The following is a 25,872-nucleotide window of genomic DNA, read 5'->3' as shown; positions in this document are numbered from 1 at the left end:
CACTGATCGTGTCATAAGAAACCTTGTCACTAGAATCCTCAATGAAGGATATTCTGTGAAAGGAGTCTCTACTCCTCTGTCTAGAATGTACCCCTCTCCTGAGGTTGAACCTCATAGTGAGAAGGATGAAGATTCCTCTAGATCTGAGAAGGATATGGCTGCTGAAGGTTTGTGCTCTTTATGGAAAACTGTGTCAGGTAAAAAATTTGTGGCATCTACAACTGCAAATGCTTCACATTCTGAGAAGCATGATTCTGCAAACAATGTGATTAACCTAGAGGATGATAGGTCTGATGATCAAGATGATAGCTTACTTCATCACTTAAAGCCTAGTGTGGCTAAGTGGATGAAGACTAGAAAAGGTAGATCTGTGGCTGAAATGATGTCAGCTAAAATAGCTAAGAAGACTGCTGGTGTAGGTCCTTCCAAATCTTGGAGCAAAGTTGATGTGAAGAAGAGAAAGGTGAGAGAAGTTTCTGAGTTTCACGAAGATGTTGAGGAAGATGTCCCTGACATCTCCCCTATGAAGAGGACAACTGTGAGGAAGTCCCCTGTGAAAGTTGTTGATGTGCATTTGGACAATATCTCTTTCCATCTTGAAGATGGAGATGCCAAATGGAAGTTTGTGATCCAAAGAAGGGTGGTTGTAGAAAGAGAGTTATGCAAGGATGTTGTTGAGGTCAAAGAGGTCATGGGCCTAATTAAGAATGTTGGGTTAATGAAGACTGTGGTTAGGTTATCTCAGTGCTATGAGGGATTGGTTAAGGAATTCATTGTCAACATTCCTGAAGATATTGCTGATAAAAACAGCAAGGAATTTTGCAAAGTTTTTGTGAGCGGAAAGTGTATCACATTTTCTCCCATTGTCATTAACAAGTTTCTGGGAAGAGGTATAGAGGGTGCTTGTGAACTGGAAGCTACAGACAATGAGGTCCGTAGAGAAATTACAGCAAGGCAGGTGAAGGAGTGGCCTAGTAAAAAGCATCTTCCTGCTGGAAAGCTGACTGTTAAATATGCCATATTGCATAAAATAGGATCTGCAAATTGGGTGCCTACCAACCACATTTCCATAATTTCAAATAGCCTGGAAAGATTCATCTTTGCTATTGGAACCAAGCTGAAATTTGATTATGATAGATTTATGTTTGAACAAATTGTGAAGCATGCTTCTACTAATGCAGTAAAGCTGCCTATAGCCTTTCCATCAATGATTTGTGGGATTATCACCCTGGGATTTTGAGTACCAATGACCTACCAAGTAGAAGAAAACCTGCTCTATCAGTACACTATAAATTGTTTGAAGGTAGTCATGTCGAAGACAATGTCATGACATCTGCTGTGAAAAAGCCAGCCTCAAAAGGTGGACTTATTGTTGAGCTGAAAGAAGTGTGTAAAGAGTTGGGTGCAGGAATAAGGGTAGCAACAGCTAGGAAAGAATCATTGGAAGCCCTGATTGCAAGCTTGGAGCAAGCTGAAGGTGAGAATACTGAACAGGCAAAGGAAGCTGAAGCCCAAACCTCTAGTGAGAGGTCTGAAACTAAAGATGATACAAGTGGAAATTCTGTTTCTGATGCTGATGAAGCTGCAAGCTCAAGCTCCTCTGATTAGTTCTTTTGAAGTTGGCCCCCATTCATGTGATGATTTTTTTCTTTGTTGTGGTGATGAATGTTCTGGTTTTTTTTGGCAGTTATGTTATGCTGCTTTGATGTGTATTTTTCAGGATTTTCTGGTTTGTTGGATTGTATCTCAACTTGTTTAAAGTTGTGTGTGTACTTGGATCTGTAACACTTAACCTTTGACATTCAGATTGTTTGATTAAATAGACATTTATTTTGTCTCTTTGGTCTCTTTTGGCTAAAAAGGGGGAGAAGTAGCTAAAGTAGCTATATGATGCTATAGTAAATATGTTATAGATGATGTTACAGACGATGTTAGAGATGATGTTAAATGGGGAAGTGGTATGTATGTTACCGATGATGTTAGAGATGATGTTAGATAGGGAAGTGTTTTGTCTGTGTAAAGCAGACTGGTTCTAGCTGGAGGGGGAGGTGGTGTGTTCTGAGCACAAGGGCATGTGTGTTTACTACGTGTTTACTAGTTGCTATTTTTTCTAGTAATGTGTGTATGCTTCCTTCTGCTGCTGAACTGATACTGTGAGTATTTTCTTATGAAATGTATGATATGGTGTATGTTTTAGCCAAAATTTCCTAAAGGGGGAGTTTGTTGGTTCTATGTGTTGGCATCAATTTTGGTAAAACCTATAGTTATCACAAGTTGTCACGAGTATTGTCTTGACATGTGATATCAATTTCCTGCACGATATTTAAATATAGTTGTGTAGGATTTAGCTGAGATGTCAGACCCGATGTTAAGACATGTGTATACAGAACATTCAGTCTGAATGTTATGTATCTTAAGATTGCGCTTTTCATGCTAATATGTGTGTGATTAATGTGGAGATTGAACGTGCGATTAAAGGAGTAATTTGATTTAGAACCAGATTGATTTATTTTCCAACAAGATCAGCTGTCGTGAATAAGAAGATACACAAGGAAAATAGATTTAGGGTTTTATGATGTCCAGGCCCACTCAAAAGCTTCTATTTAAAGTCCGTGTAAAACCTGGTTTTGACACACAAGAAACGAACGAAATAGTGAGAGAGAATAAGGGTTTTAGTCTTGTGTGAGCTTTTGCATTGTGAGCCATTCATTCATCCTATTGATGATTGAATTGGACTGACTTTTGAGTTGTAATTTGTCCACTCTAAGCTTTGCAGCATGAGGGTGTGTTTAATTGGTTGAAGCTTTTAAGCAAGATCAAGTATGTGTTCTTGAAGAGTATCTTCTTTCTTCGTAATATTTGTTTTTATATCACTACTGTGATTGAGGGGGAGTGATTAGGGTCTCATATCTAAGAGTTCTTAGATAGAAGTTACACAGGTAGAGATTAGGTGAAAAGACTGTAACTTGAAGTTATTTACTGAGAGTCTTTGAACTAAATCTGTTTAGTGGATTTCCTTCCTGGCGTGGTAGCCCTAAGACGTAGGTGAGTTTGCACCATACTGGGTTAACAATTGCTTGCGTCACTTGCTCTATTGTTTCTCTGTCTTTTATCCTGTTGATATTTTAGTTGTTATTCAGATATTAGTGTCATGACATTACCTTCAACATCTCATACATGATACCAGAATTTCACTTTGAATGTCTCTTTGTCTTTCTGAGACATAGACCTCGACTGGTCTCTATCCGGCGCCATGTCCATATTATATTTGTATTGCTTCACAAAAGCCTCTCTCAAGTCGTTGAAAGTGCGAATTCTAGCACTATCCAACCCCATATACCAACGAAGTGCAGCACCAGTCAGGCTATCCTGAAAGTAGTGAATAAGCAATTGGTCATTATCAGTCTGAGTTGACATCTTGCACGCATACATCACAAGATGACTAAGCGGACAAGATTTCCGCTTATATTTTTCTAAGTCAGGAACTTTGAGCTTCACCGGGATCTAGACGTTGGGCACCAAACATAACTTGGCAGCACTTTTCCAAAACAGGTCTTTACCTCTCAGCGTTTTCAATTCCTTGCGCAACTCAAGAAACTGATCTTTCATTTCATCCATATTCTCATACACATCCGGACCCTCAGACGGCTCAGAATGATAGATGGTATCCTCTACGCGAGGCAAAGTGTGCACAACGGGAGGTGGCACGAACATGACCGGGCTAGATGCCGGCATGGAAGCGAAGGTAGGCGCAAAGCCTTCTGGCACAAAGTTAGGCGGCATTCCCCATGGGAATCCGGCAGGCAGGTTCGGCGCGAAGTGGGCGGTAGCAACATGCATGGTAGAGGTAACCACTTCTGAAATAACAGTCCTCGTGGGAGGAGTTGCAGGTGTTGGAGAGGCTTGACTCTGAGCAGCAAGAACTGACTCCACCATGGCAGTCAGTCGGGAAATCTCGTCCTTCAGCTCTCTGTTCTCTTGCTCTAGATGTTCCATAATTTTTAGATGATTGGCTCTGGTATTGTACTGGTGAGTCAGCTTGGCTAAAGCACAGAAGAAACACCAATCAGACACCTGGCAAAAACCTGTTTATGCAAATGATGCATGAAATGCAATGCTTGATTATTTTTATTTTCAAGGAACTTACTATCTCTTTTTATTTATATAAATTGGAAGGATTACACTGAGTACAATTTTAAAAACCAAAATAAAAGATACAAGAGAAAAGGAGACTAGTCATCCTAAGGATCCTTAACAACAATGTCAGAAGATCTGGCTGAAGGCGCGTACTTCCTTCGAATGCGACGGATCTCGGTCTCAAAAGAAGCCTTCATCTGAGTCTTCTCGAGGACAAGCTGGTCAACAATCTTCTTCCAAGCAACAGAAGGCCGAGGCATGCTAGAAGATGAAACCTCTGGCTCTCTCTGTCTCTTCGTCACTCGGTCTTCAAGTAGCTCAATCAGTGCATCTTTGTCCTTAGACTCCAACTGCAACTCTTCATGCTTTTTGCTCAAAGCACGGAAACGCTCTTCCCACATATCCTTTTCTTGCTTCATCTTGACGAACGTATCTTCCAACTCCTCTACATCTTGGTTAGGGAGAGTTAATGGCTCAACCACAACCATAGACATAGGTCTTTCACAAGGATAAGGCATCTTTAACTCCATAGCTTTCTTCTTCACCCAAAGAGTGTAAGCTTCCAAAGCTACACAATTGCGCGGACCAAGCTCAGATCTTCCTTTCCTATGCACATTATGCCAAGCATGCACAATCTTCTGCTTCAAATGTTGGGGATCTTTACCCTCTTGATAGAAAAGACCTTCTAACAACATGTTATTAGGTTTGTCTCTCAAGGGGAACCCAAGTTGACGACGAGCCAAAGCAGGGTTGTAGTTAATTCCTCCTTGTGTACCAATGAGAGGCACATTAGAGAATTCACCACAACTATCAATAATCTCCAAACTTCTTAAAGACGGATCATACCAAACTATATCATCATTAGTGAGAGACATAAGTCTCTAAGACCACCTTAGACATTGTTTGTTCTCCACAAAAGCAGGTGTCTGAGGCAAGTGCGAAATAAACCACTTGTACAAAAGAGGAATGCAACAGACAATCGTTCCACCACCCTTAGAATTCCTTATATGCAAAGAGAAATACATGTCTCCCAACAAAGTAGGCACATGATTCCCAATCAAGAAGAGTCTAATGGAATTAACATCAACAAAACCATTGATGTTAGGGAACAAAGCTAATCCATAGATGAGCAACACAAAGATAGCTTCAAAAGCATCCACACTACCAGCTTGAGCAAAATTAGTAGCTTCCTTGATGAGGAAAACAAATGGCAACCCAAATAACCCTCTTTTCTTCACCCAATGAGCCTCTATCTCAGACTTCTTCAAGTGAAGAGCTTCAATAATAATGCTAGATCGGGAAATCTCCTCCAATCCACTAAAAGGCACTCTACTAGAAATAGGTATCCCCAAAAGATGAGAATACGCCTCCAAGGTAGGCACAAGCTGAAAATCTGGGAAAGTGAAACAATGGTAGAGAGGATCATAGAATCGCACTAGCACACTCAAAAGTCCTTCAACTACATCAGTAGACAAGATGGACAGAAGCTTCCCATGACGTTGTTTGAAGTCCAAGGGATCTAACACAAAAGATGCTAGCTTCCTTAACTTTTTCAAATCTGGACATCTGAAACTGTACTTCTTAGTGTTCCTTCGTCCATAATCCATGGTCTGAAAATATTTGCAAATGATACCTTAGTTCCTTGAAATTTTCGTGTGATGAATGGAACAATCACAAATAAGGGATCACACACAAGGAAAATAAAGGTCAAGGGATGAATTAAGTCATTGTCAAGATCAATCATCCATTTTGGTGGATTATGGTTTACACCTTATCAACACCCAAGTTCCATTGATATTGACAAGACTTGATTGGATCAACCAAGAATAAAGGGTTTGTTGCAAGTCACGAGCATGGAGTCTGGGTAAGAGCCATCCCAAAGGAGTGAACTAAGGAAAAAACTTGTAGATCATGTTCTAAAAGCATATTATATCACACATACATATATACAAACATCACATATATACAAATATATTCATACAAAAAGTAGGCTAAACCCACTGGAGACTACTCCCCAGCAGAGTCGCCACTTAATTTATGTAGTGGGAAATTCATGATCATCAAGCTATTGACAAGCTAGAGATCAAATAACAAGAGTTGCCACCGCGCTTTTATTGTTTCCAAGGGAAAAAGTAAAAAGCACGAACAAAACCCAAAAGTAAGAAGTTTTCAAGTAAAAACTAATAAAAGTCAGAGATCGCAGGTAAGGGGGTTGGTTACACAGAGGGAAGGTGTTAACACCCAAAGTGTCCTAGGTACTCCTAGGGAGCCCTTTTTGTGTGCATATGTATTTTGTACAAAGTGATGTTTACAAACAAATAGAATGGGGGGATGATAAAAGAATTCATTAATTATATTTTTGTGTTTGACAAGACCTTCGTAGTTTGTGATACAAATTTCAAAATGGATGCTGATTTTAACAAAATTTAAGTTTGAAAGGCACCAAGGCCTAAAATGATTTGAATAAGTTAGTTCTTTTTGGCTTTATGAAAGTTTAAGTCAAGTATAGTTAAGTTTATTTACAAGTTTGATTTAAGAAAATAAATTTGAAAATGCAATGGCATAAGCCAAAGTTTCTATCTTTTTGCAAGAGTGGTCAAAGTTTAGAACAAAAAGTAGTTCACACAAAGAAGATTTTGAAAAATGGAGGGAGAGATTTTGAAATTAAAGAAATGGAGAGAAGATGAAGAGGCTACCTTATGCACAAAATTAAAAGTTTAGAGTTGAAAAGATCTGACCAAGTGGGTAACAATCCAATAGACAAAAATGTCAATAGAAACCCAGAATTCCGTTGGACTTTTTGAATCAAGCAACACACAAATGCACAATTATATTATCTTAAAGATCAAGGTATCAAATAAATATGGCCACATCCAAGCTTATCCATTCCATGATCTTCTTCAAAAATAGCCCATGTAATAGATGAAATCCACAAGTTCCAGGTTCAAAATAACAGCTTCATAATGATCATGTTGCAGATGAATCCTAGAGAGGTCTTCAAAGATGTATCAGATGAATTTCAAATTTGCAAGCACTTGGTTCTTCAACAAGTTGGAATTGACCAAGTCCTTTAGCTTAGGAAGGTTGTCTAGATTCTAAGTCCATTAGCTCAAGATCAAGCCAACAGTCCACTCAAAAGTTTTTTAGGGTTCTTGTTATTATTATGTACATTAATGGCCAAAGACCACACAAACAAGCAAAGTATACATAAACACAATATATCACACAATATGGTCCAAATGGACAAAGTGAAAATTGATTAACATAAACAATTAGAATGATATGAACAATGAGAAATGAAATAGAGTGCTAAAAGTAAATTGCATTAAAGTAAAAGCTTGAAATTAAAAGATAGTAGTTAGTAGGTTAGGAGTTAGTATTGTTTTGCTTTACATTTAAAGACATTCTTTGGAGAACACTCAACCCACTTATCACAAGCATGGATCCTTGAGCCAACACGTCTTCCCAAGGAAGGAAAGAAGGCCAAGTCTCCACACAATACCATGAAAGAGGGGAGATATACAATCTCACTAACTAGAATGCTTATGCCTTTTATGTCATAAATTTAGCACTATGTTAAGCAATCGAATAGAATTTTGGTGTTAATGCATGTTAGAGACATAATATAATGGACTATGCTCATAAAACATACCACACACAAAAAATAATATGCAAAAGGTGTGGCCTAATCTCATCCATGCTCATGTCAATTTTTCAATCAACTAGCATTACGACTTTTAAATGTGATCACACTAAAATTTACGTATTTTTGACTCCGATTTCACATGCATTCTAGTCGTTTTATTGTCATTTTGTTGTGTTATTACTGTGTTTTCTTTTGTTTTCAGGTTTTTACTTTAATCGGAGCCCCGATCGAGAAAAGGAGTGAAAAAGAGCTAAAAACCCTAAAATTCAGCATTTTGTGCTTATGGCCTACCCCATGGCGGGCGCCACAGACCAAGCCATGACGTTTCCAAGTCCAACTTCCTTAACTCCCACGTTTCCCCACTTCATCCACTAAGGCGCCCCACTCTGTGCTTGTGGCGGGCGCCATAGCCTTGTGGCGGGCGCCACAAGAAGGAAACGGTTTCCTCTATTTTCAAGTTGAAGGACATCCAAGTCAATTCCATCTTTTTTATTTGCTTATAAATAGAAACGCGAATTCAGTTTTACAATCATCCAAACTTAGAGCAGAGGCAAACTCAAAAGCAAATTTGTTTCACTTAGGCATATATTCAGTATTTTATAGTGGTAATCGCTTCGCATTGGAGTGTTACAACAATTGTGTCATCAAGTTTGTGATAGAGTGTGTAATCGAGTTTGGAGCACTTTGGAAGGAAGTTAATCCTGCCGCCATTTTCTTTTCCGCATTGCAATTTACTCAGCCCTTCGATTGGATCAGGTTTTTATTACTCGCCTTTACTTTATTTATTTCCCGCACTCGCTTTACTTTATTTATTTCCCACACTCACTTTTACTTTATTTATTTCTCCGCACTCGCTTTTACTTTATTTATTTCCCGCACTCGCTTTTACTTTTTTTATTTCCTCGCACTCGCTTTTACTTTATTTATTTCCTCGCACTCGCTTTTACTTTATTTATTTCATCGCACTCGCTTTTACTTTATTTATTTCCTCGCACTCGCTTTAAATTATTTACTTTCCGCACTCGCACTACTTTTATTTACTTTCCGCACTCGCACTACTTTTATTTATTTTAATGCACTTTTACTTTACCATGTCTAGCTAAATTTATAAGGCTAGAATGTAAGGATCGTAATTAAACCAGTAATACGTACAATTGTTCGTAGAAACACTTAAAGGGCTATTTTAACTTTCAACTTAAGTTTTCCCGCACTTCAATTCCGTTGGGTAAGATCGAAAGTCGTCCAACGTTTTTATAAACTTAATTGTTTTTAACTATTTCAAAAACAGCGAAAGCGCTTTGTTTAGTTCATTAGGAGTTTTTAACATCAAGAAGAAAAGAGATTTTAAAACTATTTTCGGACGCGTTTATAAGTTTAGAGTCTGGTTCGTAAGAACCTCTTTTGGTTAAGAAATCCAGGTTATAATACTTTTCAACTTAGTCAAGATACTATATTTCTTAAAAATAGGTTTACTACTCTAACGCAATGCACGCCTTTTTATAAGTGACAATAAGAGGGTTTGATTAGGGAGTACAACTCGGTTCTGAATACGCGAAAGCGACAGTTCCTGTTAAATTAGTTCTTTTCAAAGTAGGAAACATTGCCCATAAGTAGTTCTATTAGCAAGTACTTAGATTATCAACTGATTACGTGAATTACATTCGACCCTGTCTTTATTAATTAAATCTATTTAAATACTTTACTTTTCATTGCACACTATGAAAAACACCTATTTTGACTGCCTTTGATAAAGACCATAACAACAGATAACGATAGCTTGACACTTGGTCTCTGTGGATTCAACAATCTTTTATATTACTCTGACGCGTTCGTATACTTGCGAACACCGCATCAAGTTTTCCAACGCATCAAGTTTTTGGCGCCGTTGCCGGGGACCAATTTCGTCAAATTTCATTTTCCTGTTGTTATATCGTTTAGACTTAGGTTATTTCCCGCCGGTCAATGCGAAGAACTCGCAGCACCGGAAGTTTAAGCTTAGAAAACCCTCTGGCGGAACCTGAACGTTACGCTCGCGCACGTTTATTCTTTCATAGAATTAAGAGAGCTATGGCCGAAGATCAAAACCAAAGACCTAATAAGGACTTCGCTCAACCATCTAATGAAAAACCTAGTTCTAGTATAGTAAACCCGATCATCCCAGCCAATAATTTTGAACTTAAACCATCCCTGTTGCAACTAGTGCAATAGAGACAATTCGCGGGTCTCGCTACCGAGAACTCTAACCAGCATTTAAAAATATTTATTCAATTAGCAAATACTTTTAAAACCAATGGAGCTTCTCCTGAGGCAATACGTTTAAGATTATTTCCTTTTTCCCTCAGAGATAAAGCCCTATCATGGTTAGATTCCCTTCCACCCAATTCCATTACGACTTGGGATAACCTTAGAAGAGTTTTTCTTGCTAGATATTTTCCCCCGAGTAAGACCGCCATTCTTCGAAACCATATAACTAGATTTACCCAAAACCATGGAGAATCGTTGTTCGAAGCTTGGGAGAGATATAAAGAGTCGTTACGAGCATGCCCACATCATGGCTTAGAAAATTGGTTAATCATTCAAACCTTCTATAATGGACTTCATTATAACACAAAGATGACCATCGACACTGCCGCAGGCGGTGCTCTGATGAACAAACCTTATCCTGAAGCTAGTTCCCTCATTGAAGACATGGCTCAAAACCATAAATCATGGGGAGTCGAACGAGCGACAGTTGAGAAAAAGGAAGCCCAAGGAGGAGTGCATGAACTAAGCTCTATAGACATGATGTAGGCTAAAATGGATGCATTAGCCCTTAAGGTCGAGCATATGTGCATAAACCCGAATACTGTAGCCGCAGTTTCGTCGGATTGTGAGATATGTGGAACCCAAGGACACCAATCCACCAAATGCAGTCTATTGAACGAAACCCACTCTGAGCAAGTGAACTACACCCAAGGGAACCCATATTCGAATACCTATAACCCTGGATGGAGGAATCACCCGAGCTTCTCCTATAAAAACAATAACCCTATTCAAAATAATGCACCTCCGAGACCTAGTTATCAAGCCCCTAGATCAAATCAACCTATGCAACCTGTACCACTAAAGCCGAGCCTTGAGAAAATTATGGAAAATTTTATCACCGCTCAAACCCAACAAAACAAGGAGTTCATGAACCAAAACATTCAAGTTAACGAATTGATTACTCAGTTAGGAACCAAGGTTGACCAAATAGTTACTCATACCAAGATGCTTGAAACCCAGATCTCTCAGGTAGCTTTAAACCAAGCCCCTCAGACTACACCTGGAGGACAATTCCCTGGACAACCTCAACAAAACCCGAGAGGACAAGCCAATGCCATCACCCTAAGAAGTGGGAACGCTTATGATGAGCCACCAAACCCAAGATTAAGTGAACTCGAAACTTATAAGGAATGTACCAAGCCCCCAGACGAAGTAAAGGAACCAGAGGAATCTAAAAATCAGGAAGGTCGAGATAAAGGAGAAGAACCTAAAGATAAAATTTACGTATCGCCCCCACCATATAAACCACCTATACCATATCCCCAAAGACTCAAACAAACCCAGATCAATAAACAGTACCAACATTTTTTTAAAGTTATAGAAAAACTTCATGTAGAAATCCCTTTCACAGAAGCCATCACCCAAATACCTTCTTATGCAAAGTTTCTGAAAGACATCCTTACCAACAAACGTAGACTTGACGATCCTAAGCCTTTGGAATGTAATGATATTTCCGAGGACAAATTAGCAAAGAAAGATTAAGATCCTGGAAATTTCTCCATTCCTTGCCTTTTGGGTAATCATGTCGTCGAAAAAGCTTTTCTAGACTTAGGAGCTAGTGTGAGTTTAATGCCTTTAGCGGTTTGTGAGAGGTTAAACTTAGGAGAATTACAACCCACTAAGATGTCACTTCAGTTAGCCGATAGATCTGTCAAATATCCGATAGGCATTTTGGAAGATGTTCCTGTTAGGATAGGTCAACTATTTATCCCTACTGATTTTGTCGTCATGGACATCAAAGAGGACAATGATATACCAATCCTTCTAGGTAGACCATTCTTATCGAATGCAGGAGCCATAATAGATGTCAAGAAAGGAAAGTTGACATTTGAGGTAGGTGACGAGAAAATAGAATTTATACTTTCGAAATTTCTTATGGCACCTGTGATGGGAGACTCGTGTTATGCCTTAGATATCATTGATGAATGTGTTAGAGAATTAGAACAAAAAGAAATTATAAAAACAATCAAGTTACCATCAACCCCCATAAAGGAAGATGATGACTTTAAAGAACCTTACATCGATGATAACCTTTACGAATGTTTATCCCTTACTCCAGATCCTATGTCATGCCCTAAGAAACCAACCTTAGAACTTAAGGAACTGCCTAAGAACCTGAGATACGAGTTCCTCGATGAAAAGATGAACCGTCCAGTTATAGTTAGTGCTACCTTGAGCCAAGAGGAGACGAACCAAATTTTAAACGTTTTACGAAGATATCCCTCAGCATAAGGATATAATATCTCTGACCTGAAAGGTATAAGCCCATCCGTATGCATGCATCGGATTTCGCTCGAAGAAGATTCAAAACCCTCTAGGGAGCATCAGAGAAGAATAAACCCTATAATGAGTGATGTTGTTAAGAAGGAAGTTTTTAAGTTTCTTGAGGATGGTATAATCTATCAGATCTCGGATAGTAAGTGGGTGAGCCCTGTGCATGTAGTACCTAAAAAGGGAGGCATCACAGTCGTGCAAAACGATAAAGGCGAACATGTAGCAAAACGTTTAGAAGGAGGATGGCGGATGTGTATGGATTATAGAAAATTAAATAAAGCAACTAGGAAGGACCATTTCCCTTTACCATTCATAGACCAGATGTTGGAGCGTCTAGCCAGACACTCTTACTTCTGTTATTTAGATGGATACTCTGGATTCTTCTAAATACCTATTCACGTAGAAGATCAAGAAAAAACTACCTTTACATGCCCCTATGGAACCTTTGCCTACAGACGAATGCCTTTCGGCCTCTGTAACGCCCCAGCTACTTTCTAACGCTGCATGATGTCAATCTTCGCAGATTACCTAGATGGTATCATGGAAGTGTTTATGGACGATTTCTCGGTTTGCGGATTCAATTTTCACAATTTCCTTGCTACCCTTGAGAAAATCCTGGAGAGATGCGTGGAGGTGAACCTCGTGCTAAATTGGGAAAAATGTCATTTCATGGTGACCGAAGGAATAGTTTTAGGACATATAGCTTCCGAAAAAGGTATAGAGGTAGATAAAGCTAAAATAGAAGTTATAAAAAACCTAAAACCACCAAAAGCCATCAGAGAAGTCCGAAGCTTTCTTGGACACGCTGGATTCTACCGGCGTTTTATTAAGGACTTCTCCAAAATAACTAAACCTTTAACTGGACATTTAATGAAAGATGTTGAATTCATTTTCGACGAAAAATGTAATGACGCATTTAATCTTTTAAAGCAAGAATTAACCTCTGCACCCATTATGAAACCGCCCGATTGGTCGGAACCTTTTGAGATAATGTGCGATGCTAGTGATTATGCAGTTGGAGCCGTTCTAGGACAAAGGAAAGATAAAAAATTACATGCCATTTATTATGCCAGTAGAACCCTAGATACTGCCCAACTTAATTACGCAACAATCGAAAAAGAATTACTCGCTGTAGTTTTCGCTATAGACAAATTTAGATCTTATCTAGTAGGAGCAAAAATTATTGTTTACACCGATCATGCTGCCATTCGTTACCTATTGAGTAAAAAAGATGCCAAGCCCAGGTTACTCCGATGGATTCTATTACTACAAGAGTTTGATTTAGATATAAGAGATAAAAAAGGCACTGAAAATGTAGTAGCCGATCACCTTTCTAGGCTAGAACATCTAAAACCTGAACTAGTACCCATAAACGATAATTTCGCCTATGATAGACTGATCGCTAGAGTAGAAACCATTGAAGACAATAACCTAGATCCTTATGAGCATTCACAAAATTCCTTAGCAATAAATAACATACCCTGGTATGCAGATTTCGTTAATTACCTAGCTGCTGATATAGTACCCCCTGATCTTGACTACCACCACAAGAAGAAATTCTTCCACGATGTGAGAAACTTCTATTGGGACGAACCGCTCCTTTTCAAAAGGGGTAAAGATGGCATTTTTCGCCGTTGCGTTCTAGAAGAAGAGGTAAATAATATTATCGAGCATTGTCATTCTGCACCCTATGGTGGACATGCGAGCACCTCTAAGACATACGCCAAGATTCTTCAAGCTGGCCTATTCTGGCCTACCATGTGGCGTGATGTCTATGCTTTCATTGTCAAGTGTGATAGATGCCAACGCACTGGAAACATTTCAAGACGTGATGAAATGCCTCTAAGAAACATTCAGGAAGTAGAACTCTTTGACGTATGGGGTATAGATTTCATGGGACCTTTTCCACCATCCTTAGGAAATAGGTATATCTTAGTAGCTGTAGACTATGTGTCTAAGTGGATTGAAGCTATAGCTGCACCCACAAACGACACTAGGGTAGTAATAAAACTATTTAAAAACTATATATTCCCTATATTTGGAACACCACGTTTAGTCATAAGCGATGGAGGATCACACTTTATATCAAGAATATTTGACAAACTTTTAAGAAAATATGGAGTTAGGCATAGAGTAGCAACACCGTACCACCCACAAACTAGTGGCCAAGTAGAAGTATCTAATAAGGAGATAAAACAAATCCTAGAGAAAACTGTTTCTATTTCTAGGAGAGACTGGTCTCAAAAGCTTCAAGAAGCATTATGGGCCTATAGAACCACTTTCAAAACCCCTATAGGAACTACCCCTTACCAACTAGTTTATGGAAAATCATGTCACTTACCATTCGAATTAGAGCATAAAGCCTATTGGGCCATTAAAACTTTGAATTTAGACTACCTAGCCGCTAGAGAAAAGCGTACCCTAGACATTCAAAAATTAGAAGAACTTAGTCAATCTGCCTACGAGAATGCAAAAATATATAAAGAGAGGACAAAAGCCTATCATGACAAAAGAATAGTAAAGAAAAACTTCAATGTAGGCGATTCTGTTCTCCTTTTCAACACTAGGTTACGACTCTTCCCTGGAAAGCTACGTTCAAGATGGACTGGTCCTTTCGAAGTATCCAAGATTCTGAGATCAGGAACCGTAGAAATCAAGAACCAAACGTGTATTCCATTCATTGTAAACGGACAAAGACTGAAGCTCTACGAAGGAGGAGACATTCCAGCATACTACTCGAGCCACACCCTGATTGATCCACCGATTCATACTACTACAGGTGTATAAATTCTAACCGTCAAGCTAATGACGTTAAACAAGCGCTGCGTGGGAGGCAACCCATGGTTTTTCTTTTCATTTTACTTTTTTCGCATTTATTTACATTTATTTTTATTTTTATTTTATTTTATCTTATTTTGCATTGAGACGAAAGTTTGAATGGTTTGTATTTTCAGGATCACTTTCCTAACTTTTACAGGATGCAGGGTTTTGATGACATGCATGTTGCCTATAGAGACAATGCTCAGAGGGAGCGCTACATTGCTTTATACCAGCGCCCTATGGCACCCACACGTTACCCTGATCAGCATTGTATGGAGGCACTGGGTATCGAGCCTAGTATCTGATTCCTTAGCCACCAGCTCCACTGGGACGAATTTGCTGATGACTTGAGTAACACATATAGGAACCTGACTTTGGAGTTCCTGAGTTCATTCGACTACGACCCATATTCTGGACCAGATGAGTATGCTGCTTTCAGGCTCTTTGGAGTTGAGTCCTCCTTCAGCCAAAAAGAGTTCGGCGACTTATTGGGCTTCCAGACCACTCCTGATGCTATCCCGGAGACACCTTTGGGATATTTCCTGGGTAAGGAAGTGGAGAAGTTTTGGAGTGATATATCAGGTGGCGGAAGCCAGGATCCATCTACACAGTTATCTTATGTCATACATAACCCAGCCTTAAGATATTTTCAGATGATATTAGCACATTCCTTCTTGGGAAGACAGGATGCAGAGACACTACTGAGTGAAGAGGAGATCTTCCTATTATTTTGCGCATCCCAGTCTCGCCCAGTAGCATGTGGGAACTTTTTATTGAATAACCTCAGCGGTATCTCTAGATCCACCGAAGGAGTCATCCATGTTGGTGGAATCATCACACAGATTGCAGTCGCTTTGGGTCTGTCTCGCAAGCTGTTGCATCTTCGGACCTACTGTGGATATACTACCATGGACATCGATTTCTGTTTGACCAGAGGATTGATGAGGAAAGCCTCTTTCCACCCATGTAAGTTCCGACTGCTAGTCGACAGCGAGGCCATCCATTACTTCACATTGCCAGACCCTATGATGACCAGTGTGCATGATCCAGTGAATTGGAGTTATGCTCTAGAGGGCCAGGGAGAGACCGTTGAGGAGCCGAGATCGCCCCCAGTTTCTGAATACACACCTGCACCACCATCTCCTAGAATCACTGTTCTCTCTAATAATCATTCATTGCAGATACTCGACATACGCACCCAGATTGCTGAGTGCCGTAGAGAGATTGCAGAGCTTAGACAGGAAGTGGCGGACCTAACTTTACTGTTATGAGTGTCTGATCTCACCCATGCTACTGAAGCCAATTGTCTATACCAGGAGATCGCAGAGCTCATGCAGGAGATAGCCGTGCTCCGTGGATCCATTCAGGCAGACGACACCCCTAATACCTGATCTCACCATTTCATTCTATTTCTCTTTTATATATTTATCGTATTTGCATTACTCATTTTATGTTATCGCATTTGGATATTATATAAACTACTACTATACATTAGTATTTCTATTTTTATCTATATATGTTTTATATTTTATTTGCATTTTAATTTTTCAGTTATTTATTTATTTATATTTAATTTCTGTTTTTGTTTTTGTTTCAGTTTCACTTTTTATTTTTCGTTTTTACATTTATAAAATTATGCAAGTCAAAGAAACTAGGAGAATCACAAGACAAATGCTATCCAGACCCCTCAAAGCCAAAAGACAAGCGAAGCCCAAACCAAAGGACCAAAATCTGGCCCAGCCAGATTTTTCCTTGTGGCGCCCGCCACAGCGTCTGTAAATGGTCGGGGCCGACCACTTTTCTTCACCATTTTTGCAACTTACAACCTCCAAAACCCATTTTTTCACCTTGGAAAAAAAGCCCTTGAACCCACAAAAAGCTCATACTTTCCTAACCATCATACCACACAAATCATTAATCCACTTTCCATTTTCGATTTCATCCGCCGAATTTTGTAAAAATCCAACCTTTTCACCAACCACTTCATCTTCTTCATCCACATTTCAAGAGTATTCAAATGGAGTTCAACGGATTCATTCTTCGAGGAGGGAAACCAGGGGAGAGACAAAGAAAAATCATTGAACGGTTGCAAAATTGGGAAATTCTCCCGACAAGGTATGTTGACGAAAATTGTCTATATACTTTAGGTATCTACCATAGCGTTTTTCATTTATTAGACATCTTAGGTTTGCATAATTTCTTTATCAACAAAGAACCCACCTATGAGCAGTTGACAATCGAATTTTTAAGTTCCTTAATTTATATTGTCAACCCTAACACTACTAGCACAGTCGGTACTGTCCAATTTAGAATGTTTGCTGTTGAATACCAATTCAGTACCGATGAACTAGCCAGTCTGTTAGGGATCCCTCATGGGGAAGGTGCTATTTGTGAGACCCCTTTGGATTCCAAATGGTCTGTTGAGGTATTTTCCTTCTGGGAGCGTTTATCAAACACTTCCATTAACTCTTTTGAAGGAGTTCTTGCCTCAACTATCCATAACCCGGCCATCAGAGTTTTTAGATATCTGTTGGCATGCACTATTTTTGGCCGGGAGAATCCAAATAAGGTTAATGCCAAAGAGCTTCTATATTTGCAAGGAAGCCTCACAAATAGGAAAATTAATTCGGTTTCGTTCATGCTCTCCCATATGATTTTAACTCTGAATAAGGCAGGACCGATTTCTTTTTGTGGATTGATTACGTCTATTGCTCGGGCACTTAACCTGAACAATGAGATGGCTACCCTAGACCCCTTACCTCCTCGCTCAATTAACTTAAAATTTCTGAGAGACATGAAATTGTGCCGCTTAAGGAGAGAAGGAGGTTATACACTTATGATTCATGGTGTGGCCATCCCATCTGTTATTCTACCTTGCACTAGACGTACAGATATACGTGATGAGTGGAATTGGACCTACAATTTAGATGCTCCACCTGTTTTGGGTCCTCTTCCTCCTAACATTTCTGATGAGGCGGGACCAGACACTAATGATGAATATGATCGGAGAGAGAGATCTCCCGTACCACATGTGTCCCCCCATCATCCTTCACCATCACACACCGCACCATCTTCTTCTTCTGCAGGTACCACTCCTGGCTTTTATATTACAGAGGAGATGTGGCGAGACCACATGGCTAGAGAGCAGAGGCGAGATGACCTACTCTCTACCATCCAACAACAAATGACGGATAATATGAACTTCATGCAAGAATCACAGCGGAGGACAGACAGGTCCTACGACACTGTTCTACAGTCGCTGCAAACGATCACAGATACACAGGCCCGTCAACAACACTACCACCAACAACACATTGCTCTCGTAGAAAACACTCAGGGTACCATTATAGGTAACCTTCGAGAGGTGAGGACCGCTCAGGATGCCCTGCAGGCGAGGATGGATCAGAGAGACTGGCGTCGTACCCGATCCCTCCGTCCACCTCAGGATGGCGAGGGCACTAGTGGTCAGCATTAGGTTGCCAGGTAACTCTTCCTTATCTTATTTCGAAACATTGGGGACAATGTTCGATTTAAGTGTGGGAGGAGACTCTATCATCTTTTCTTTATTGTTTTTCTCGCTTTTCTTTTATCGTTTTTCTTTACTGTTTTTAGATAATTTACTTCCTTTTAGTTGTTTATTTTGCTTTTTAGTATAATGCATGGGTCTGACGAGTCACCAAATATAGTAGATCCTTAGTACAATCCTACCTCCCCATACCTTTAGCCCCACCAAAATTTTTTTGCAAAAGAAAGTAGTGTTATTTCGAAAGTTTTCAGGTTTTAAGGACATGTTTTGAGTAAGGATGCGGTGACTTGGGAGAACTTCGCGAAACATCAATATCTGTTTTAGCACCATAAGCTTCATAAATATAGGAATCATTCCCGAAACCCCATATATCATGGCCTTAATCATCATTTCCGTATAAGTCCTCAGTAGTTTATCCTAGCAGTCAGCTCCGGCCTACGCATCCTCTACGTAGGGGACCGATGCAAATAAGTGAATGATCCAAAAAAACAAAAAAACAAAATAAAGCAAAAAGGAAACTCCTGTATAGGTGACCCTCACAAAGTCATTTAAACCAAAGGATTGTAAAAAAATTACTACAAAAAGAAAAAGATGTATCAAAGATGTATCAGATGAATTTCAAGTCCTTTAGCTTAGGAAGGTTGTCTAGATTCTAAGTCCATTTGCTCAAGATCAAGCCAACAGTCCACTCAAAAGTTTTTTAGGGTTCTTGTTATTATTATGTACATTAATGGCCAAAGACCACACAAACAAGCAAGGTATACATAAACACAATATATCACACAATATGGTCCAAATGGACAAAGTGAAAATTGCATTAACATAAACAATTAGAATGATATGAACAATGACAAATGAAATAGAGTGCTAAAAGTAAATTGCATTAAAGTAAAAGCTTGAAATTAAAAGATAGTAGTTAGTAGGTTAGGAGTTAGTATTGTTTTGCTTTTCATTTAAAGACATTCTTTGGAGAACACTCAACCCACTTATCACAAGCATGGATCCTTGAGCCAACACGTCTTCCCAAGGAAGGAAAGAAGGCCAAGTCTCCATACAATACCATGAAAGAGGGGAGATATACAATCTCACTAACTAGAATGCTTATGCCTTTTATGTCATAAATTTAGCACTATGTTAAGCAATCGTAATTGGACTTATGTAGAAGTCACAACTATTTGAGATCGGGCAATAGAATTTTGGTGTTAATGCATGTTAGAGACATAGTATAATGGACTATGCTCATAAAACATACCACACACAAAAAATAATATGCAAAAGGTGTGGCCTAATCTCATCCATACTCATGTCAATTTTTCAATCAACTAGCATTAGGACTTTTAAATGTGATCACACTAAAATTTACGTATTTTTTACTCCGGTTTCACATGCATTCTAGTCTTTTTATTGTCATTTTGTTGTGTTATTATTGTGTTTTCCTTTGTTTTCAGGTTTTTACTTTAATCGGAGCCCCGATCGAGAAAAGGAGTGAAAAAGAGCTAAAAACCCTAAAATTCAGCATTTTGTGCTTATGGCCTACCCCATGGAGGGCGCCACAGACGAAGCCATGACGTGTCCAAGTCCAACTTCCTCAACTCCCACGTTTCCCCACTTCATCCACTAAGGGGCCCAATTTGTGCTTGTGGCGGGCGCCATAGCCTTGTGGCGGGCGCCATAAGAAGGAAACGGTTTCCTCTATTTTCAAGTTGAAGGGCATCCAAGTCAATTCCACCTTTGTTATTTGCTTATAAATAGAAACGCGAATTCAGTTTTACAATCATCCAAACTTAGAGCAGAGGCAAACTCAGAAACAAATTTGTTTCACTTAGGCATATATTCAGTACTTTATAGTGGTAATCGCTTCGCATTGGAGTGTTACCACAATTGTGTCATCAAGTCTGTGATAGAGTCTGTAATCGAGTTTGGAGCACTTTGGAAGGAAGTTAATCCTGCCGCCATTTTCTTTTCCGCATTGCAATTTACTCAGCCCTCCGATTGGAGCAGGTTTTTATTACTCACCTTTACTTTATTTATTTCCCGCACTCGCTTTACTTTATTTATTTCACGCACTCACTTTTACTTTATTTATTTCCCCTCACTCGCTTTTACTTTATTTATTTCCCGCACTTGCTTTTACTTTATTTATTTCCCCGCACTCGCTTTTACTTTATTTATTTCCTCGCACTCGCTTTTACTTTATTTATTTCCTCGCACTCGCTTTAAATTATTTACTTTCCGCACTCGCACTACTTTTATTTACTTTCCGCACTTGCACTACTTTTATTTATTTTAATGCACTTTTACTTTACCATGTCTAGCTAAATTTATAAGGCTAGAATGTAAGGATCGTAATTAAACCAGTAATCCGTACAATTGTTCGTAGAAACACTTAAAGGGCTATTTTAACTTTCAACTTAAGTTTTCCCGCACTTCAATTCCGTTGGGTAAGATCGAAAGTTGTCCAACGTTTTTATAAACTTAATTGTTTTTAACTATTTCAAAAACAGCGAAAGCGCTGTGTTTAGTTCATTAGGAGTTTTTAACATCAAGAAGAAAAGAGATTTTAAAACTATTTTCGGACGCGTTTATAAGTTTAGAGTCTGGTTCGTAAGAACCTCTTTTCGTTAAGAAATCCAGGTTATAAGACTTTTCAACTTAGTCAAGATACTATATTTCTTAAAAATAGGTTTACTACTCTAACGCAATGCGCGCCTTTTTATAAGTGACAATAAGAGGGTTTGATTAGGGAGTACAACTCGGTTCTGAATACGCTAAAGCGACAGTTCCTGTTAAATTAGTTCTTTTCAAAGTAGGAAACATTGCCCATAAGTAGTTCTATTAGCAAGTACTTGAATTATCAACTGATTACGTGAATTACATTCGACCCTGTCTTTATTAATTAAATCTATTTAAATACTTTACTTTTCATTGCACACTACGAAAAACACCTATTTTGACTGCCTTTGATAAACACCATAACAACAAATAACGATAGCTTGACACTTGGTCTCTGTGGATTCGACAATCTTTTATATTACTCTGACGCGTTCGTATACTTGCGAACACCGCATCAAGTTTTCCAATGCATCAAAATGTCATAGGCCAAAGGGTATGAATGAATTAAGAAGAGGAATGAGATGAAGTGGGGAGGGGATGAATGAAATTACAAATTGGTCAAATGAGGACTTTTACCAAATTAATATCATTCATTCACTTTGGGAGATGGAATGTACATTCCATCAATCCCCTAAATCCAATGATATTAATTTGACAAAGTCAAATCAACCTTGACCAAGGCCCAATCAACAATAAGCAAACTCAAACAAGTCATTACAAATGGTCAACAAAAATAATTGGCATTTTTGTAATTAAAAATAATAAAATAGTGCATTTAAATCAATATATGTTTTGTCAATTCCTAAAATCTCATCAAAACACCAAAGAAATGACCATGAGATTTATCTTAGGTCAAGCAAGGTCAAAGGACCTTGGAGAAAAAATTTCATAATTTTTGGACATTTAAAAATATTTTTAAACAATTAAAAACAAATGAAAAATCAATTAATTCATGAAAAATATTAATAATGGTTCAAAAAATAATTTTAATACAGAATATGAAAGAGAAAAATATTTGAAATTTTTTGGTGAAAGTCCCATATTTTTTGGATCAATATTGAATTTAATATGACTTATTGAAAATAATGTAATTAAAATAAAAATTCAGAAAATCAAAAATACGTGGACCACTTGATCTCCCTCATTAATTGAGGTGGCAGATCAAGTGGCCAGGAGTGCACTATCCACCATAAACCTTAGTCAGCGGGTGGCAACTTTGGTAATCAAAACCAACGCTCAGGATTAGAACAAAAGGAACGGATCATGTGGTTCAGAGCCTTGCCAACTCATCGCCGGAGCCATAGCTCCGGTCATCTTCTTCGGTGGACTTCACCGGACTGGTCCACCATGAACCATCACCAAAATAAAAAACAAGGACATGATCTTAAAGAAAAAATGGCATTGAGCTCGAATCTGACCTCCATTCACTCCAACTCCTAGTATATTGAGAGATACATGGAGTTGAAATTTGAGATACATGAACTGAGTTGCTTCGATTTGGCTTCAAAGCAACTCAAACTTCTTTCCTACATTGGTAGGACTTCAGACAACCAAAGAATCAATAGAATTGAGCAAGAATTTGAGAGAATCGAAGAGCTTAAAATTTCTAGAAAATACCTTCAATGGAGGTCTGGATTCAATTGATCTTGATCTTACTTGTGCTTGATCTCACTCCACTTGCTTGCAGGAGAAGGATTAAATGGTTAAGAAGCTATGGATTCCTGGAGAATTGAATTTCAAAACAGTGGAAATTCAAGCTCAAATTCAAGAGAATTTTTCAGGCTTATCCTTTTCAAAGTGAGGGTTTGAGATGGGGGATCAAAGCTGTTGCGAAGGTGTCTGAATTTCTGAGCAATTAAAGCTCTATTTATAGCTGAAATGGTTGATAATTGCACACTTTCAATTACTTTCCAATTTTGGCAAATGGTGATGCAATGGTGCATGGACATGCATAGGCCCATGAAATGATTGCTTGAGGTCCAAAAATGAATATCAGATGCTCTGAACTAAGCTTGGATTGCAAGGCAAATGCACATTGATGTTTGAAGTTTGATCCTTGCCAAGTGATGTCACCCTTTTTAAGCCATACGCAACCTATGCATTTCTTATCCAAAATGAATGAATTTGAGCTCTTTGGAAAGGTGAGATCAAGAGGAACAACTTTTATGTTCAACACTTTTTCATTTGGAGCTGGAACATGGAGAAATTTGAGGTGCAAGTTTGGAAATTTTTGACATATAATAATGTTTCTAAGTGTTAAGCCATATGTCTCAATATTCCACCTTGCTTAACTTTTTATATGAGCTTCAAATGAGAAAAGTGTCTTCATCAAAGTTGTATCTCTCTCAAAGACATTTACAATAGTCACCAATTTCATGTCATCTGGAATTGAAATGATAGATTTATGCATTTTTGAAGTTTGGAAAAATCGCTTGATCAAAGGTATATGTCAAAATTGACCTATAATGTAACCTCATTTCACATGATGAAAAAAGTTGAATCAGCTCCCACTCCAAACATAAAAGTTTAAGTAGACACATTGAATTTGATTTTGCAACTTAGAAATTTTTCATCTCATAAAAATTGAGGAAGTTATGCCCTTGGGAAGTTGACTTTCAAATTAGGGTTTAGACAAAATGACCTATAATGTTTCAACATAGAATATGATTTTCAAAGCAAAACTAGCTATATGTCTCAACATGAAAGTTGTTTGGAATATCATTTAGAGTAAGTTTTCTATTGGAATAAGTTTCATATGGTGAAAATTGTAGGAGATAGGGTCTAGGGAGACCCGGTTTTGATCAGATGAATTCATCTGGCCAACCACCATCAACCATCTTGCTAAATTCCAATTCTCTTGACTTTATTGGATCATGGTAGATCATATATGCATAAGATGATGAATTTTGAAGTGTACCTTGAGAAATTTGATCAATTTGTGAAATAGCTTGTTGGAGAAGTTACTCAAGATACCCAGTCAAACTAGGGTTTCCAAGGCAAATCACCCTCAAACTCTTGAAGAAAACTTGATCAATATAACATGTAGGAATCCTTGGGACTCATATATGATGCTCATAACCATTCTTGTATCAATTATTGGTTGTACTCTTTGTTCATGAGGGTCTCAAACCCTAGATGTGATATTGATGAATCAATGAGATCGGGCCCTACCTACAAAAGAGTTAGGCAAATGCAAAGATATATTTTTGGTATTTTAGTTAGTAAAATGATAATATAGAAGTATGATACAATCACATAGTGCTTGGTGATCTCTCCCAAAACAAACCCAATGAAAGAGGGGTAATAAGGATGCCAAGTTATGATCCTAATGTTAATGCTTACGATGTAATTGCATGAGGGATCTTAGAGTCAAAATTGGGGTCTTACAGCAGCTAGCACTAAGATTGAAGGAATCTGTTCGTGTGGAATGAGTAGAGACGTTGTCACCATTCAACGTTCGTGATCACTCCTTAGATCTGCATCAAAGGTTTCAATCGCCACTAGAGGTAACGATTTTTTCACTGATCATGCCCATTCATAAGGATCACTAAAGGAGAAATTTTTAATTTCCGCTGCGTTTTGGATCTCTATTCTCCTTCAGGTACGTAGGCACAAGTCTGAAGGTCTTGTCAAACACAAAAATATAATTAATGAATTCTTTTCTCATCCCCACACTCTATTTATCACAAACATCATTTTATACCAAAAACACATACAGACATAAAAAAGGGCTCCCTATGAGTACCTAGGACACTTTGGGTGCTAACACCTTCCATCTGTATAACCAACCCCCTTACCTGTAATCTCTGAAATTTTATTAGTTTTGATTTGAAAACTTCTTATCTTTGGGCTTTGTTTGTACTTTTCCCTTTTCCTTTGGAAATAATAAAAGCGCGGTGGCGACTCTGGTTTTATTGACGTTAAGTTTATCCATAGCTTAATGGTCATGAATTTACCGCTACACCCTATGAAGACTTCCTGCAAGACAATTACATCTTGCTAGCTAGGAAGGTACACCTCATGCTTAACACTAAGAAACATGTAACGAGTCCAAGCAATACTTGAACATGACACTAATAATTTTGTAGTCAACATATCAACTGCATTATTTGAATTATGAACCTTTTAAACTAATATTTGTCCATATACAAGTAACTCTTCGATTTTCTAAAGCATTACATAAATTTTATTGGTAACTGTAACGGTAAATTCATGACCATTAAGCTATGGATAAACTTAGCGTCAATAAAACCAGAGTTGCCACCGCGCTTTTATTATTTCCAAGGGAAAAGGGAAAAGTACGAACAAACCCCAAGAATAAGAAGTTTTCCAATCTAAACTAATAAAATGCCAGAGATTACAGCTAAGGGGGTTGGTTACACAGAGGGCAGGTGTTTGCAAGTGTCCTAGTTACTCCCAGGGAGCCCTTTTTTGTGTGCATATGTGTTTTTGTACAAAATGATGTTTGCAATAAATAGAGTGGAGGGATGAGAAAAGAATTCATTAATTCCATTTTTGTGTTTGACAAGACCTTCAGACTTGTGCCTACGTA

The 25,872-nt window shown here is 38.4% G+C and overlaps 1 non-coding gene across 1 annotated transcript; it reads right to left on the bottom strand.

The window, feature by feature from the left end:
- Window positions 1-10,234: 10,234 nt before the first annotated feature.
- Window positions 10,235-10,341, bottom strand: LOC127077590 (small nucleolar RNA R71). Its single transcript, XR_007787383.1, has one exon. It is a non-coding gene; the product is annotated as a small nucleolar RNA R71 (small nucleolar RNA).
- Window positions 10,342-25,872: the final 15,531 nt, after the last annotated feature.

This window comes from Lathyrus oleraceus, chromosome 4 (assembly GCF_024323335.1).
Source record: "Lathyrus oleraceus cultivar Zhongwan6 chromosome 4, CAAS_Psat_ZW6_1.0, whole genome shotgun sequence".
NCBI classification, from domain to species: Eukaryota; Viridiplantae; Streptophyta; class Magnoliopsida; order Fabales; family Fabaceae; genus Lathyrus; species Lathyrus oleraceus.
The sequence above is the reverse complement of the archived record's forward strand: the minus strand, read 5'-3'. Positions and strand labels throughout refer to the sequence as shown.